We start from the raw sequence: 15,520 nt of genomic DNA, 5'->3' as shown, positions 1-15,520 counted from the left end.
GCGTATGGGTCGAATTCTTATTTAGCTTACTTAATATTAATAACTGGACAGTACTTATACGTTAATTTAATACCTTTTGATTTAAAATGAATACTACGAAAAAGAGCAAAACGTATCATTTTTATCAAGAGTGGGAACTAGAATACTTTTTCGTTTGTAATGGTGAAAGAAAAATGTTGCTGTTTGATTTGCAATGCTTCCGTGGCTATACCCAAAAAAAGGGCATTTAGAAAGACACTTCAACGCACTCCATGGTAAATACAAATCGGATTTTCTGCCTAATAATGACCTTAGAAAAAATAAATTTAAAGAACTTAAATCCAGATTATTCGCATAACAAAATTTCTTCGTTTCTTGCAAAAAAATGCAAACCATTTTCTGATGGACGATTCATCAAAGACATTTTTATAAATAACGGATTCTCATTTTGAAAATTTTAAGAACAAAAATGGAATTAAAAGTGCTCTTCAAGATCTGCAATTATCTCGAAATACTGCGATGCGACGCATCGAAAAAATGAGTAAAAATGTGAGAGAACAATTGCGTGCTGATATTGCTAATTGTGTGTCCTTTTCTTTACAACTGGATGAATCTACAGACGTCAATGATACATCTCAATTTCTCGTTTTTATTCTTATGGTTTTCGATGATTCTGCCACTAGAGAAGAACTGCTGGGTATGGTTTCGTCAAAAGAAAGAACTAGAGGTCTTGATATCAAACAAACACTTTATTGAAAAAATTAAATTAAATTACCACTATTTAAGCTCGTATCAATAACAACAGATGGAGTAATGAAGCAATGATAGGACATCTTAACAGATTCATTGCATTGTGCCAAAAGGATGATTAATTCCCAGATTTGACTTAACACTGTATCATTCACCAACAAGGGTTAACCAGCAAAAGATTAAATACTAAAAGTGGTATGGACATCGCTTTCGAAATCGTGAATTCCATCAGAGGACAATCTCTTCAAAGGAGAATTTCAAAATGCAACTCGATGAAAAAGAACCAGATCTGATATTACACACAGATGTGAGGTGGCTGAGTCATTTCTAAAGTTTCAGTAAGTTTCTAAAGAGATTGCGAAATTTGCTGAATGAAATTAAAAAATTTGTCGATCAAAGGGGAGATGATTATCAGCAGCTACAAGATACGGAGTGGTTGTGTGATCTGAATTTGGAATTACAAGAAAAAAGGCGCCTCCGTAGCCAGGTGGGCAGGAGCAGCAGTGCGTAGCCCATTCTTCTTGATTAGACTGGGGTTCGAACCCGTCACCACCAAATACGGAGGATGCGGAAAGGTCAGGGAATGACCACCGCATATCCCGGGAGCAATATGGCCTTAGTTGCTAATGCTCCTAAAAACCAAATAACAACAAGAAAAAAATAAAAATGTGAGTGACATGATAGTAGTATTCTGCATATAAATTTTTGGCAATGGCTAAAGATCTCAAAGAAAAAAAATCGATCATTTTGCAAATATGCAAGATGATTTGCAAAAGTATCCTGTTTTTGAATTGAATAGTGAGAAATGTTTCTGAAATTGAGAATGTTGTGGACGATTTTGAAACCAGAATCAGTGATTTTAAAACAATTGAAGACATTGTTCAATATATTTCTTATCCATTTAATGTCCACTTACATACGAAACAAATTGCAGAAAAAATCGCCGAGATTTTTCACAAGGAGAAAATATTACTTGAAAATGAAATTATTACATTGCGAAACGATATCTTCCTAAAAGCCAGATCAGCAGAAGACGACATTTGGAAATATGTTTGCCGAGAAAAGTACCCAAATAAGAATTCTGAAATGTATTTAATTTTCAAATTTATAAACAACAATTTTCAATATGTGTTGATTAACCTTTTTAACCATGTTCAATGAAATTCTTGAGATGGTAGATCGCGGCACATTTTGAAGAAAAAAGTAGATCGCATCACAAATTAAGTTGGCCACTCCTGGTATAGACAATTCATTAACATTTTTAAGAACACTGAAACCCCTGGCTTGTAGCCGTGAAGGGTATTGTGTACGGCATGTGCGTTTTGTATGCAATAAAGAGTTCTTCTGAATTTAAGATTGTTGCTCAACCCATGAGTAAACTCCATGCCGTCTTGAAACATAGAGCGATTGGTGTAGTCCCTACCATGGAAGCTCGCAACATTGTTTACAATATTCTTTGTGGTGGGTGCAATTCCGCTTATATTGGCTCGCCCCAAATTTACTTTCGATAAGGATACAGCGGCGTGTGGCATCGGTTAGGGCACGTGGCACAGATGACTCTGATCTTGCGCTTCACACGATCAATGATGGACACGTGTTCCTTTTTAATGAATAGAAAGTCCTTAACTATTAATAAATATCTTTTGTTTATATTTCTATTTGCCTCTTATTCTCGTTTTCGCAATCTGGAACTGCTGGTTGCAGTTGCAAGATTGGTGATGCTACGACTAGCTCGTACCCGGTGTTTGTAAGCAATCCATCGCAGCAGCCGTAATTCCCGTGCAAACGTCGCTTCAGAATAACGGAGATGGAAGATCTCCACAGATCCATTCCCCCTAAAGAATGGAGGAATAAATAACGTTCTTTATGTAGCGATTTGTATGCTGTTTTGTTAAATAACCAGAATGGCTATTTAACATGTTATGGACGGATGAAGTGCACGCCAATAAAGGTTGGTGAAAATTTTACCTTCGTGTTGTTTTTCTCAATTAATCGCTTTGCGCGTCACCTGATGATCAAATTTAAACTTCTTTTTATTGTTTTAAAATCCCACATATACTGATTATAATGCAAATAACAAAAATGCATAGTTTCGAGTTATTAATTTTTAAAGGTGTGAAGGGACCTTAAAATCACCAGCATTTTGTATCAATAGTTCCATTTATGTTTAGGTATTACTTCATTTTTCAATGACGCGAGGAAATGTTATGGAATTTTTTCACAACGTGGCTGATTTAGTCTCAAGCAAGAGGTGCATGATTTCGCTCCCAAAAATTTGGATTTTTCGCTCAGCAAACAGGCGCATCGACCAGAAAACATGCAATTTACAGACACAATCTACTGACGCCTTACAGCCTTAATTTATTTGGCCCTTAAACCATACCTACATTTCATTTGATACATATTTCGTAAAAATATATCATGCTCGCTAAAAATTACGAACTTCAATTCTGGCAACCTTCCCCTTCACATTATCAACGATTGTAAAATATCGTAATCGTGAATTCCTATAAATGTGATCAGCTGTTTTCCAAAATTAAATACTTCCAAAATCTCTTTCTTCCTCCTGTTTTTAGTTCAGGAGGAAGAAAGGGATTTGGGATTCAACGCCACCAAATGTGTCAGTTACTTTGGGCTTGTTGTTCCCCAAACGTAAGACCTTTTGCTGCTTTAAAACAGCTACAACTTCTCTGGCCATCCCTATCTAGTTGTCCTGAACAACGCAGCCTGGCGCTGATCATTAATAACCCTACTGATCTGACATCATCTGAAAATTTTGACATCACGCCCTGTATCCCTTCGTCGATGTCATTTAAGAAAATCACAAACAGCAGTGTCCTTGGGAACCCCACTGCTTACGTTAACCCAATGTGAAGAATAACCATTAATCACAACCCTCTACTCCAGCTCTGCAACCATCATGTTAACCATCTAAGGATTTCCTCTATGATTTCAATATTTTCCAGCTTGTACAGTAACCTCTCATGGGGGACTGAATCAAATGTTTTGCTGAAATCCAAGCAAACAATATCAAAATGATATTTCCTTTGTTTTTCAGGATTCAATTTCTATCTAAATGATTCTATTTTCCACCCTTGATCATGAGTTTCTTATCACTGAATTCAGCCTGACCATCGGAAGTTACCTACCGCACTCTTCGAACTGAATTTATGTATTGGAGATACTTCACAAATCCAACTGAATCTCTTCTGAGTTCATGAAGACCTCATAATTAACCTTAATGGTTCAATGCGCTCTCTTGCCCCACTCTCAAAATCATTGAGTATATGCCACACCTCCATTGAGTACATGTCTTATTAGTTGCTAAGCTCAAAACTTTTTCTAAAAAAATAATCAATGTAAAACATCTAAATAAAGATTGATCGTGTCGAAAACAAGATGAAAGCTTAACCGGGCTGCAATATTTCACTAAAACTGCATGTTCTTCAATCTAACTTAAACTTTTCACATCGAGCATGGAGAAAAAGCACTATCGAGATACAGTACATCTGATAATAGGGTTACCAGGGAAGATGGCGTCTAAGTATGTTGGTCTACTATCAAGGAAGTAATTGTAAATTATGCGAACCCCATCAGTGACTCTTAAGAGACTAATTCTGGACTGCAGTGGTATGACAGTTTCGCCACTATCGGCTTATATATCTGCTGCAATTTTTGTTTCCATTTCCCATAAAACTGATGAGTGATAAGGAATTTTACGACACTATTTTAAACTCAGTGCATTCTATTTTATAGAAATCACATCATTTCATTTGAAGAACAGAAAAAAAAAAAGGTGCTTCGAGTTTATCCAGTCTAGTCGTTCTTCCGAAATGGGCGTTGAGTTTTCACATTTGTCGCATTTGATTTAACTTTACCGCGTCCAATGTCAAATGAAATTGTTTAACGTGTTTTAGTAACCAAGTTATCAAACAAAGGATCATCGAAAAGAAGGAAAGAAATGAAAACAAAATCTCAACGATAGTGTCACTTACAATTCACGAGATGACTCGTACAGGGTAAAAGTAGAGCGTCACACACACGTAATCAGAATGTCCAGAATCCGAGATGTTAGTTAGAAAGTTATTTCTAAACATACACAGACGAAACGATAAAGCCATCACTGTCAGGGTCCGCAACACGGTTTAATTTACCTTTCCCGTCTATATCAAGCGGGCTTATTTGCAGTGACATTTACACTACACTCCGGCGAAGGGATGCCTGCCTCAGATGTAGATGTGTGTGACATGGAAGTGTCGATGGACAGGTTACTTGTTTAACACTGGTATGTGTCCGGGTAGTCCTCACCATAACGACCCGATAAACGGGATGATAAAATCTCGAACATAAAACTGCACCTTCCTCTCAACCACAGTCTATGACTGCTTCAGAATAGTAATGGTTGTATTTTAGAAGCGTGTACACGTGTACTCGAGGTATGCTAAGTTTATGACCGTGTAACTTATGTCTGGGATAACTTATCTCATATATTATGGATGTGACACTCCTACTGCTCTGCTCAATGATTAGAATACTCCACACTTCTGAACGCTGATCAAATCAAAATGTTGGGAACAAGACGCTATAATGTGTCTTGGAACTATCCTGGAATCTGAAAGATGTTCGAACCAGTATTTTGTTGACGATATAAGCATTCCAAGGGGGTGGCTTTTGTCTTCAATTTGAGCGCTTTTCTTTACGCACCTTTTATTAATCGCATGACTTAATTGTTCAACTAGAAACTGCGAGTATTGAAACTCTCAGGTCATCAAGAAATCGTCCAACGATTAACGTGGATTGGAGAAAGGGGAGAAGAACACGTAAATCCCCTAATAGATCCCCCAAATAATCCCTAAAGCATAAGTGAGTGTAGGGGCTAGAGTGTTACAGCCCATCAGCTGCAACTACAGTGATGTTTGGACAGAAAATTACTCTCAGTGTGAATCATCTTCCATACAGATTTATTGTTCATTCATGAATAAAGCGCAGAAGCGATGATGTCAGCACCCTCACGTGTAGAGTGTCATTTCCTCCGCTATGCACATTTGTCAAGTTGCCTAACCACTTTTTTTTTTTTGATTCTTAAATCACGAAGAATGTATGTAAACCAGAGGGAATTAATAATAGTAACAGAGTTAGAAAGTTAATGTTACTATTCCTTTCCCCTCTTCCAAATTGGTAATGACTAAAAAAAAAAGAAGTGTAAAAATAGTGAAAATATTTTTTCTCCAGCGTAAACTTTCTATAATTTTTTTTTTCGATTTTAAGCAGAAATATGCGCAGCTTGACGTGGGCGAGTAAACCCTCAATTTATCACGTGTGCATTTCACGTGTTACCGCAGTACCATGCCATATGAAATTATAGAGCATTGCAGGCAACTCTACGTTTTTTTCTTTCCCCCCCTTCGGTAAGTAACAAACTAAAGCTCGACAGGCTCAAAATAGCCGAGTGTTTTTTTCTTTCTTTTCACCTACGCAGTTTGTCGATTCAAAAAATAGGTCGCAGAGCTCAAGGCATAAGCAAGTAGGTCATTATTAAGAATGCCTTCACAGAAAATAACTTTCTTGAATATCATAATGCACCCCGTGTGAAATAAGGCACAAAAACTGGCGGTTTAATAGCCGGAAAAAACTAAAATAAAATGCAAAAAATAGGAAAAATAAATAAACAACAATTTGGAGAATAAAATTACAGAAAATAAACAGTATACTGCGCAGTATACAACGGTATAAAATACAATATAAACAACTGAACACAACATCACCGTATTTAGTAGTCACGAGGGCTTGAACCACGGTCATTGAAGCGCCTGTACGTATGTATCATTCACGGGATTAGAAGTCACGATAATCCTCAATAGATATACCTGATCTTGCCTAGAGAGTTGAATGTCATCGAAGATGGGCATAGGAGCAGTAGATTCTTTTTTGAGGAAAAATAAGACAAGACAGTTTTGGAAGGATTGAAGTTTACTAAACTTTCTTCGTTCCACTGGAGAGTTACATGGGGATTGGCGTTTTAAGGAACTGGCGGTGGACATTCGAGAAGTTGAAGCCGTTTGTACAGGGCAAGGGTGCCACTGGGGAGTTACATGGAGATCGTCTGGAATTGGCAGTGGATATCGAAACATTGAAGATGTTTGCGGAGGGCAAAGTTTTTGAAACTGGATGTGAAAGTGAATGTAGTGTATCAGCAAATCTACAGATAGGATTTACAGTCAGTGGAAGAAGAGGAAGAAAATATAAAGGAAAACAGTAGGAGAAAGCGCTCTTGGGAAATACTAGCATTAACTGAGAAGTTAGAAGACAGTGAGCTTGTTTAGAAAACCTTGTGGTAAATAAGAAGCTCAAAGGTTCTAATCACGTAGGTTGACATGTATTTTTTGTTGTTAGCTAAAATAATTTAATTAATAGATAATTTTATTATCTATTGTAACTAATATATACTTGCTGGTTTAATAAGTATTATTGCTGCACAATCTGTGAATAGAGGAGTGTTATTATTCAATTTAGGTATCTATTAGTTTAGTGTTCTATTCTCAACTTAAATTGAATTTAAAAAATTATGCCTCGGACTAGAGCAGAGAAGCAAAGGGCTCAGAGTGCTGTGGCTAGGGGGAGACCTGAAGGGACGGTTCTCTTACGAATCATAGCCTTGCAAAATGTGCTATTTGTTTGATGTTTACGGAACAGGACAAGATACAACAAAGGAGGATATCTTTGTGTTTGTATTCGGTAAAAAAATAATGAGGAAATTAAGCGTCAACTCAGAATTTGATAAGCGTTTATCAGAGCGTGAAAAACAGGTTGTATGCTCTCGAAGGATATGTGCTGTTGTGTCTTATGTACGGCGACACCTAAACGTTAATTCAATTCCACCATGGTACACTGTGATGAATACAAAACTCTGTAAAATGGCCAGATATGGGAATAGTGTTATGTCTGCGAAGTGTGCATCTTGTTCTGTTGTTTTGTTGTTTCTGGACACTCAAAGGAATTAAATTGGGGCTCATCAAGTTTTTCAGATACCAACCTCAACGCCAGCGCTTACAAATATCCGACATACCATATACCGGCAATCACCAAGGCAGAATGCTCTGGTTCCACTGGAGGTAGTTATTGACAGTGACTCTATTTCCAGGGAAACGGGAAATATATTGTGCAAAAAAGGACAGGTGGAACAGGGCCAGGGTATGTCTGCCGGGAAAAGGTACATAACATTGTAGAGCAGATATCATTCTTTAAGGGCACAAAAGGTGATGTTGTTGTACACGTTGGCACTAACGTATTAAGACCAGGAGAACTGAGGACTTCCTTAACAAGTACAGGGCAATGTTTGGGAGGAAAGTGGCGAGTGTTACGATTAAATTTGAAAGTATCTGCAATCCTACCTTGTTAATCAATTCGGTCCGGTGAGCTCATGCAAGGCTCATGGGATAAATGTTTTTTCAGCATTGTTTGTGCTTATGAACAGGAGAGACTGTTTCTACGGGGATGGGATATACTTAAATAGAAAGGGTGGAAGAATATTTGCTGATACTATTGAGGCAGTGTTAGAAAACTGCTAGCCTGGAGGGGGGATTGGAAGGATACACGGATAATAGATTAACAACAATCACAGGCAGAGGTGATTCTTGCACTGCTTCTATTGGAACCTGCATCAGATTGGAAACCAAGGTGTCAGGGATTTCAAGGACTGCTCGGGGTCCTCATGGAACAAGAAAATACATGGTCTGTGTTAGGGTAACTGAGAGTAAGAACAGATGCATGTGTACTTGCATGTACATTAATGCATTTTAAATAAATTTGATGAATTTGAAATAATGATTAAGCCATCAAATGCAGACATTGGAGACATGGTGTGACTCAGATATAAAGGATGTAGAATTCGAATATTGGGAGTATAATATGTACAGAAAGGACAAGAAACTATCATATTAAGGCCACTTAAGTTCAAACCTACGTCCATGTGTATTATGTCCATACGTTGCGTGTGTTGTATGGTTCAATTTTTCTGGACGAAAAATGCGAGTTTCCAGAGGAGGAACAGTGCTTTTAGTCCTGAGACCGACTAACTCAGCCACGGAGTCAAAAAACTCCACGAAAGTGACTAGAGTCACTGATTGGATTCAAACCTGACCTTTTCAACTCAGAGTAGGGAGGACGTTGGTTATAACCACGACGCTACCTGCGAAGACTGTACAGAAAGGATAGAGAGCACAGGAGGAGGAAGGGGAGTTGAGTTTTCAGTAACTATATAGAGAAATAGAGTCATTAAAATCAAAATGTCTTATAATGGGAAATTTTAACTTTCAAGATAATGACTGAAACTTGTGGGTTGATCACTCACACACTAGCAAGATTTTGTGGATTTACTGGATGACTGTTTTAAACAGCAGTACGTTAGAGAGGAAACTAGAGAGAGCAATACTGTTGATCTAATTATCAGTAGCGTTTCTTCTTACATAAGAATCTGCAGATAAAAGAACCAGTAGGTGGCATCATCACAGTGTACTGATGGGATTTACTTAAAAATGTAACTTACTATCAATGGTAAAGGTAAGGGTTTTTACTTTCCTAAAGATGACTACACTGGTCTCAGTTTTTAAATTCTGTAAAGTACGACCAACTGATGATGTTACCAAAAGCAAATTCTAAATCGAAAGCATTCAGAAAAAAAAATCATAGAAGCTATAATGCCTTTCATACCAACTAAGAAATACTCTTCAAGGCTTAGTGAATGTCAGATGAACTAATGAGACTCGTGGCAGAGAATAAAACTGCATGGGAAGTACATGACTTATCAGGTGATACAGAAGCCTACGGTAGATATAAATCGGTCTGCAATCAAGTTACAAAGGAGGTTGGGCAAGCTAAGGCAGATTATAAGAAGTCTTTGCCAAAGAATGAAAAGGAAAAAGGTGAATACTTCTTTACTTATCTAAACACTAGAAGCAAGAGGATGAGTCATATTGGTTCAGTTGATGTTGATGATTTAACTGTTGATCCTACTCAGGTTGCAAGCAGACTGAATAGGTATTTTGAATCTACATTCACACGTGAGTTTTTACGGATAGGATGCCAGAAGTGAGTCTAACAGGGAGCTAAATGATTTTGTGATAACTGAGAGCATAGTAGAAGAGAAATTGTTGAAGTTAAACATAAAAAAGGCACTTTGGATGGATGGGATCTATGCAATTAGGGAGGTAGCAAAGGAAGTTAAGCAAACCTTAGCCATAATTATGACAGCATCTTTGGATTCAGTGAGAGTCCCTGTGAAGTGTAGCTATGCAAATCATTCCCCAGATCACAAAGGGGAATCAAATGGTGACATGAGTAATTGCAGACCTGTTAGCTTAACTTCTGTTCCAGGGAAATTATTGGAGTCATTGGTTAAAGAAGTAATGCTGGACCATGCAGACAGCTATGCAGTTATACTTCAGTCACAGCACGGATCTGTTGAGCGGCGATCTTTGTCTGACCATTTTGGTTGGATATTATTATGCAGAAACAAACGAACTGGATGCAAAACTATTTTTGATATTATATAATTGCAGCAGTGTGGCATTAAGGGAAAGTTACTGCTGTCGATAAAGGGAGGATTAAATGGGAGAAGAGTGGTTATCGATAACACTGCCTTGCACAGACTAATGTTATTAGTGCGAGTTTCACAGGGTTCAGGTGTTTTATGCATTTAATAATGATATAGATGAAGGTTTAAGGCTAAGTTTAAGAGCCACACGCTACTGCAACAAGATCTAGAAAAATTAGGGAAATGGGAATTGAAGTTTAACATTAACAAATGCAAGGTACTGGGTAGTAGTGGTCCCACATTAATATACCGACTGAATGGTGTAAAATTAGGACAGTGTAGAATGAAAACTGCCTCGGGGTAATTGTGCATTCAAATAGCAAGTTCTCTGAGCAGTGTAAACGTGCTGAAGACGCTGATGGTGTTTTGACAATGATATATAGGAATTTTGTAAGCAGAGATAAAGTTTGTTTGTTTGTTGTAGGGCTCTATGTTCTATTTTCTGGATGAAAAACCGGAGCTTCCGGGAGAAAAAACCATGAAAGGCCCATTAAAATTCCTCACTTCCTCGACGGGATTCAAACACAGGTATTTTCCACCCGGTGTAAGGAAGACGGCGATTCTACTACCTATGCTAACCTCAAGCGCGCAGGAATAAGAAGGTGATTATCCCATTCTATAAGGTAATGGTTAGGCCACATCTTGAGTACTGGACGTCTGGAGGGTTCATTTTAGGAAGGATGTAAAGCTCTTGGAAAAAGTACAGACAAGGGCAACAAGCTTGGTGAGGGGAACAAAGGAGTGCTCTTACCAAGAAAGGCTTTAGTTCTGCAAATTGCAGTGTCTAGGGGCCAGGCACCTGCGAGCTTATCTGATGCTGATGGGATAGTTCCTCTTGCTCAGACTACACATATGAGGGCAGCATAAATTCAAACTGAGGAAGGAAGGTTGCAGACTAGATGTTTGGAAGTTTCCCTTCCGAACATCTAGTTCCAGAAATCAACCAGCGGGTGGTTGATTGCTGGAACACATTTCTATCTGCTGACAAAGTGGACAGTTTGATTAAATCCAAGGAAGCTCTCCACAAACTGTTGGACGGGATGGACAGATGTTGTAGAAAGGTTTTTTTGGCTGACGCTCACATAAAGCATCAGCCAAATGCTGTGTGAATATGTATGAGCTTGCTTTCTCGCATTATTGCCACTATTAGTACTAATACTAAAAGCCTTAGAAATTAGAAGAGCACTGTATGTGTTACACCACACTTTTCCTTCGAATTTATCCAAAGATGAGTAGCATAACTGAATATATCACCATTGGTTTGACTCTAACAGAATATATACTGGCTATCATTGATCTGATGGAAGGTTTTGAGAAGTTTATGGATACGAATTTCTCCATTACTCTGGAAAGTGTACATCTAAGTGCAATTAGACAATGACTGGAAGGGGAGAATTTTTTTTCGAAATTTCCTAGAAACTATTTCAATATGAGTAAATTTCCATGGAGAAGGAAAAACAACAGTGCAATAAGAAAGTCAAAAACAGTAAGCTCAGGAGGCAGGTTTTGAGATCAAATGGAGAAATGCCATCAGTACTTGGAACTTCCCTGGCATCAGCTTCTTCAGAATTTTTCTACCATCTTTTCTGTCGGAAGCATTAGGAGGCAATGAGGGAGATGCTTCGTATGGTAAGTTTACTAAATCATCGATACAACAGTTAGAAGAAAAGTAGAGTGCTCATAAATCAATTTTATCTTTAATTGACACAACAAAGCCATTAGGCTGTGACAGAGGAAGTACAGGAAGAAAGTTCAGGACAACAGTTTTGGCATGAGACCAACATACTCTACTATAATTTGGACAAGTACTGAGACCACCTCAAATTTGTAAAATTAATGAGGAAGCTAGAAGATTTACATCTTTCTTCAGATGAGTTTTTTCCCTAGTAGTTGGATTATTTGTTACGCATTCAGTAAATAAAGCAAAAGTACAGGTGGGGAGGGAACGTTGAATTAATAAAATTTTTGGATATGGCCTGTACCACAGCAAGAATATACTTAGCTCCTTGACATAACGGGGCTTTGACAGTGCCCCCTTGCACCTTACTCGGACTCCATCTCGTTACCTCTGCTCTGCTAATCGCTAGCTGATTCGGATGCCTGCTATAGCATTGCCAATATGTTCGGTCCGGTGGACTGCCTTGCAGCCGGCCTGAGAAAACCGTTGTAATATAAAGCTATACCCAATTGTAAGGAACATTGGATCTTGCTACGATGTCCATCAGTGGCGAAAGTATAAATTCTAGGTCCCCAGAATTCATGAACGTGCAAGCAGAGGAGCTGGTTGTTACAGAACGACCAGACTTTGCGGGAAATTTAGTCCACTTGACCCACAAGTGGGACCTGAATATCAGTTCCATTAGCATGTTAGATTCCCAGTGAGCCCAAGCATATTAGCAGAATATAAAACAGCTTCTCGCCACACTTGTCACAACTTGCCTCTTCCATTTAAGATTTGTAGTGTCCATTGAGTGTGATCATTTTCTTAAAAGGTAGGAAAATTGTCCAGTCAACCTTCTTTGGCGATGCTCATGATCTAATGCACCAGTTCCAGTCCTGAACCACTTAGTGGTACGTACCCAACAAGTAGTTCTTAGTACAAAATGGTACTAAGAACCTTTCCCATCTGCTAGGCAGCTACTTCTCGTTACACATTAACCGCACGAGTTCATCTTTTTCATATGTGTGTCTTCCCCCATCCCCCCGCCTCGGATAGTACAGTGCACATAAGCACCGTCTTCCCATACCGGTTGAAAACGCCCGGGTTCGAATCCAGTCAACGACGCGAGGAATTCTCATGGGCTTTATTCACAACATGGCTATGTTAGTGGATTTTAGACGAGGTTTTTCGCCCATCAAATCGACCAGAGAAAACAGAAATATATATAAATTGCAATTGGTTCAGTAAAAACATAAATCTTTTATGTTTTTTACTCAATCTCAGAGTCTCCCGTTTTACGTTTTTTCTCATTTATTATGATGTTGCCATTTTCAAGTTCCTTTTACGGTTTTTCCAGTACGCACTTCTCTCCTTATAACGTAATGCAGCGTGAAAAGTTTTTGGCATGACATAATTCATGACACAATTTTTTTCTTTACCATCGCTGTTTAGCTCGCTCGCTTTTTCATTTTCTTTCGTTCACCAAACACACACATTCTCTTTATCGTACCCCTTCTTCTTTCTACATAGTGAAGTTCCTGTTCTTGCGCTTCCTGTACTTTCTTTTACTGCTAACTTCATTATCTTAATTAATTCTCGTACCTTTCAATTAATGGAAACTAATTAATTAATTGGTGTTTAATTGCTGAAACAGGAAACGATATAATGACTATTATTTTATTTACTGATAACTTTAATAAGTGAAAGAAAAATACACAAGAAAAGTTCTTGGGGTTACTTTCGGGGCCTGTCTTGTTTGCATGAAGCAGTTTCTTAACGAAATATGGACAAACCATCCCACTAATTGAGGTACAAAACGTATTTTATTTGTCTTTGAGAATTAAACGTATTAAATTTTAAAAGTATGTACAGTATATTCAGAGCTAAAGTTTATATCAAATCTGTTTATTTCCATCAGTTCTGGAAGTTGGTGGCGCGTGAAATGTAGGAAATGTTTTAAGGGGTGCAAGGCATAAAACGTTTGGGGAACTCTGGCCTAGATAGTCAGCATAATGTGATTTATGGGCGTCCTTAATTGAAATTAAAAAACAAGAAAATTTCGCAATAAAGAAGACTTTTTGATTGGTAAATTCCTGAATAAATCGAACAATAAAGGGTCCCAGTTTAACAAAGAAAAGAGGAAATCTGAGTTCAAGATAACTTCTAGTCAGATAGAGAGAGAGAGGCAGATGAGAAAAAGCACTGCGTATTTTGAGAATGCACAGTAATGGATCAACTTATAATAGAAACATATTTGTGGTAACAGAAGACCTCAACCATTGGAAAATTAAATCTGGGATCAATTGTCGCCTACATAAATTCTCACCACATTGTTCGAGAGATTATTAGTCTATTTTAACCTAAAACTGTGGAACTGACCATGTCCTACAATTTGAGGTACGTCAGGAGTCTAATTTACAGAAGAGATAGTCCTCGGAAGTTTAGTTTCCTGAATTCTGACCCCAGAATCGAGAAGGACGACTTTTGGAGCAGTTCCTTCACAAGATCCGCGATCATAAAAAGTGTTCTTCAATTTGCTACAGAGGGGTGAGTCAAATCATCAACACAGTTGGTGGTTTGACTTATTTGTACTTAGCTTATCTGTACATCTATTTTTATGTCCATTTATAAAAGGGCTTTCTTCGCTTCATCTTTCTTGCAGAATCGAAATCCTCACAGATAATTTGTGATCACATCTTGGTTTATCCTGACAGATAAACCAAGATGTGTTCGATCTTGGTTTCAGGAGCACGAAACCGAGGCTAACCATCTCTCATGTCCTGCACGGTCACCAGGCTTAAACGTTATTGAGGGAATGAGAAGCAGATTTATTTCACCTTCATCACTCAAGGAGCTTTACACGTTCGTTCACAAAGAACGGTCCAATATTACTTTTAATACAATTCAAAATTTATTTAAATCTATTCCACGTAGAATACAAGCTGTTTTAAAATGTTAAAAGGTATGAAACATGTTATTGCATATCTGCAACTCTTATCACAGGTGTTTCCATCATTTTGTCCACCCCTTTATGTGACTATGACACCTATTATTTACATATTAACACTATTCACTGTATAACTGAAGAGTGAATAGATAAACACCAGTCACTCTTCAATAATTATCAGTGGTAATATTTCTTTTTCTATCGATATTATTGATGCAAAATGTGTGCCTATAATTTGGCAATCTGATCCGAAATACACATGCAAATGGCATTATTCTTAATAAAGGAATTTTAGCACGACAAAATTCAATTATTCTGTCAAGGAACTTATTAAGAAAAACAATAATAACACTATATTAGTTCTATAAATTCAGGTTCAGGTTTAGTACTTAAACTCTGTTAGAATCAAACTTTATACTAACAGTTATTCGACTGCGATAATGCAATCTAATAAAACATTCTACAAATGCATATAAGAATGCTTGAAGTTGGATACAGTTGGAAGGAAGAACGGGAGAAGCTAACAGTCTTCAGAATCATATGTTATTGAAACTGTTTCCTATTTCAACGAGCTGAATTTTACCTTATATTA

The 15,520-nt window shown here is 37.7% G+C and overlaps 1 protein-coding gene across 3 annotated transcripts in view; it reads right to left on the bottom strand.

The window, feature by feature from the left end:
• The window catches only part of LOC150077316 (uncharacterized), a 635,658-nt gene that overhangs the window by 536,091 nt on the left and 84,047 nt on the right, over window positions 1–15,520 (bottom strand). The window lies entirely within an intron of this gene.

Source organism: Mastigoproctus giganteus, chromosome 12 (assembly GCF_048544385.1).
Source record: "Mastigoproctus giganteus isolate SK-2022 chromosome 12, ASM4854438v1, whole genome shotgun sequence".
Taxonomy (NCBI): domain Eukaryota; kingdom Metazoa; phylum Arthropoda; class Arachnida; order Uropygi; family Thelyphonidae; genus Mastigoproctus; species Mastigoproctus giganteus.
Note: the sequence above shows the minus strand (reverse complement) of the source record. Positions and strands in the feature narration are given on the sequence as shown.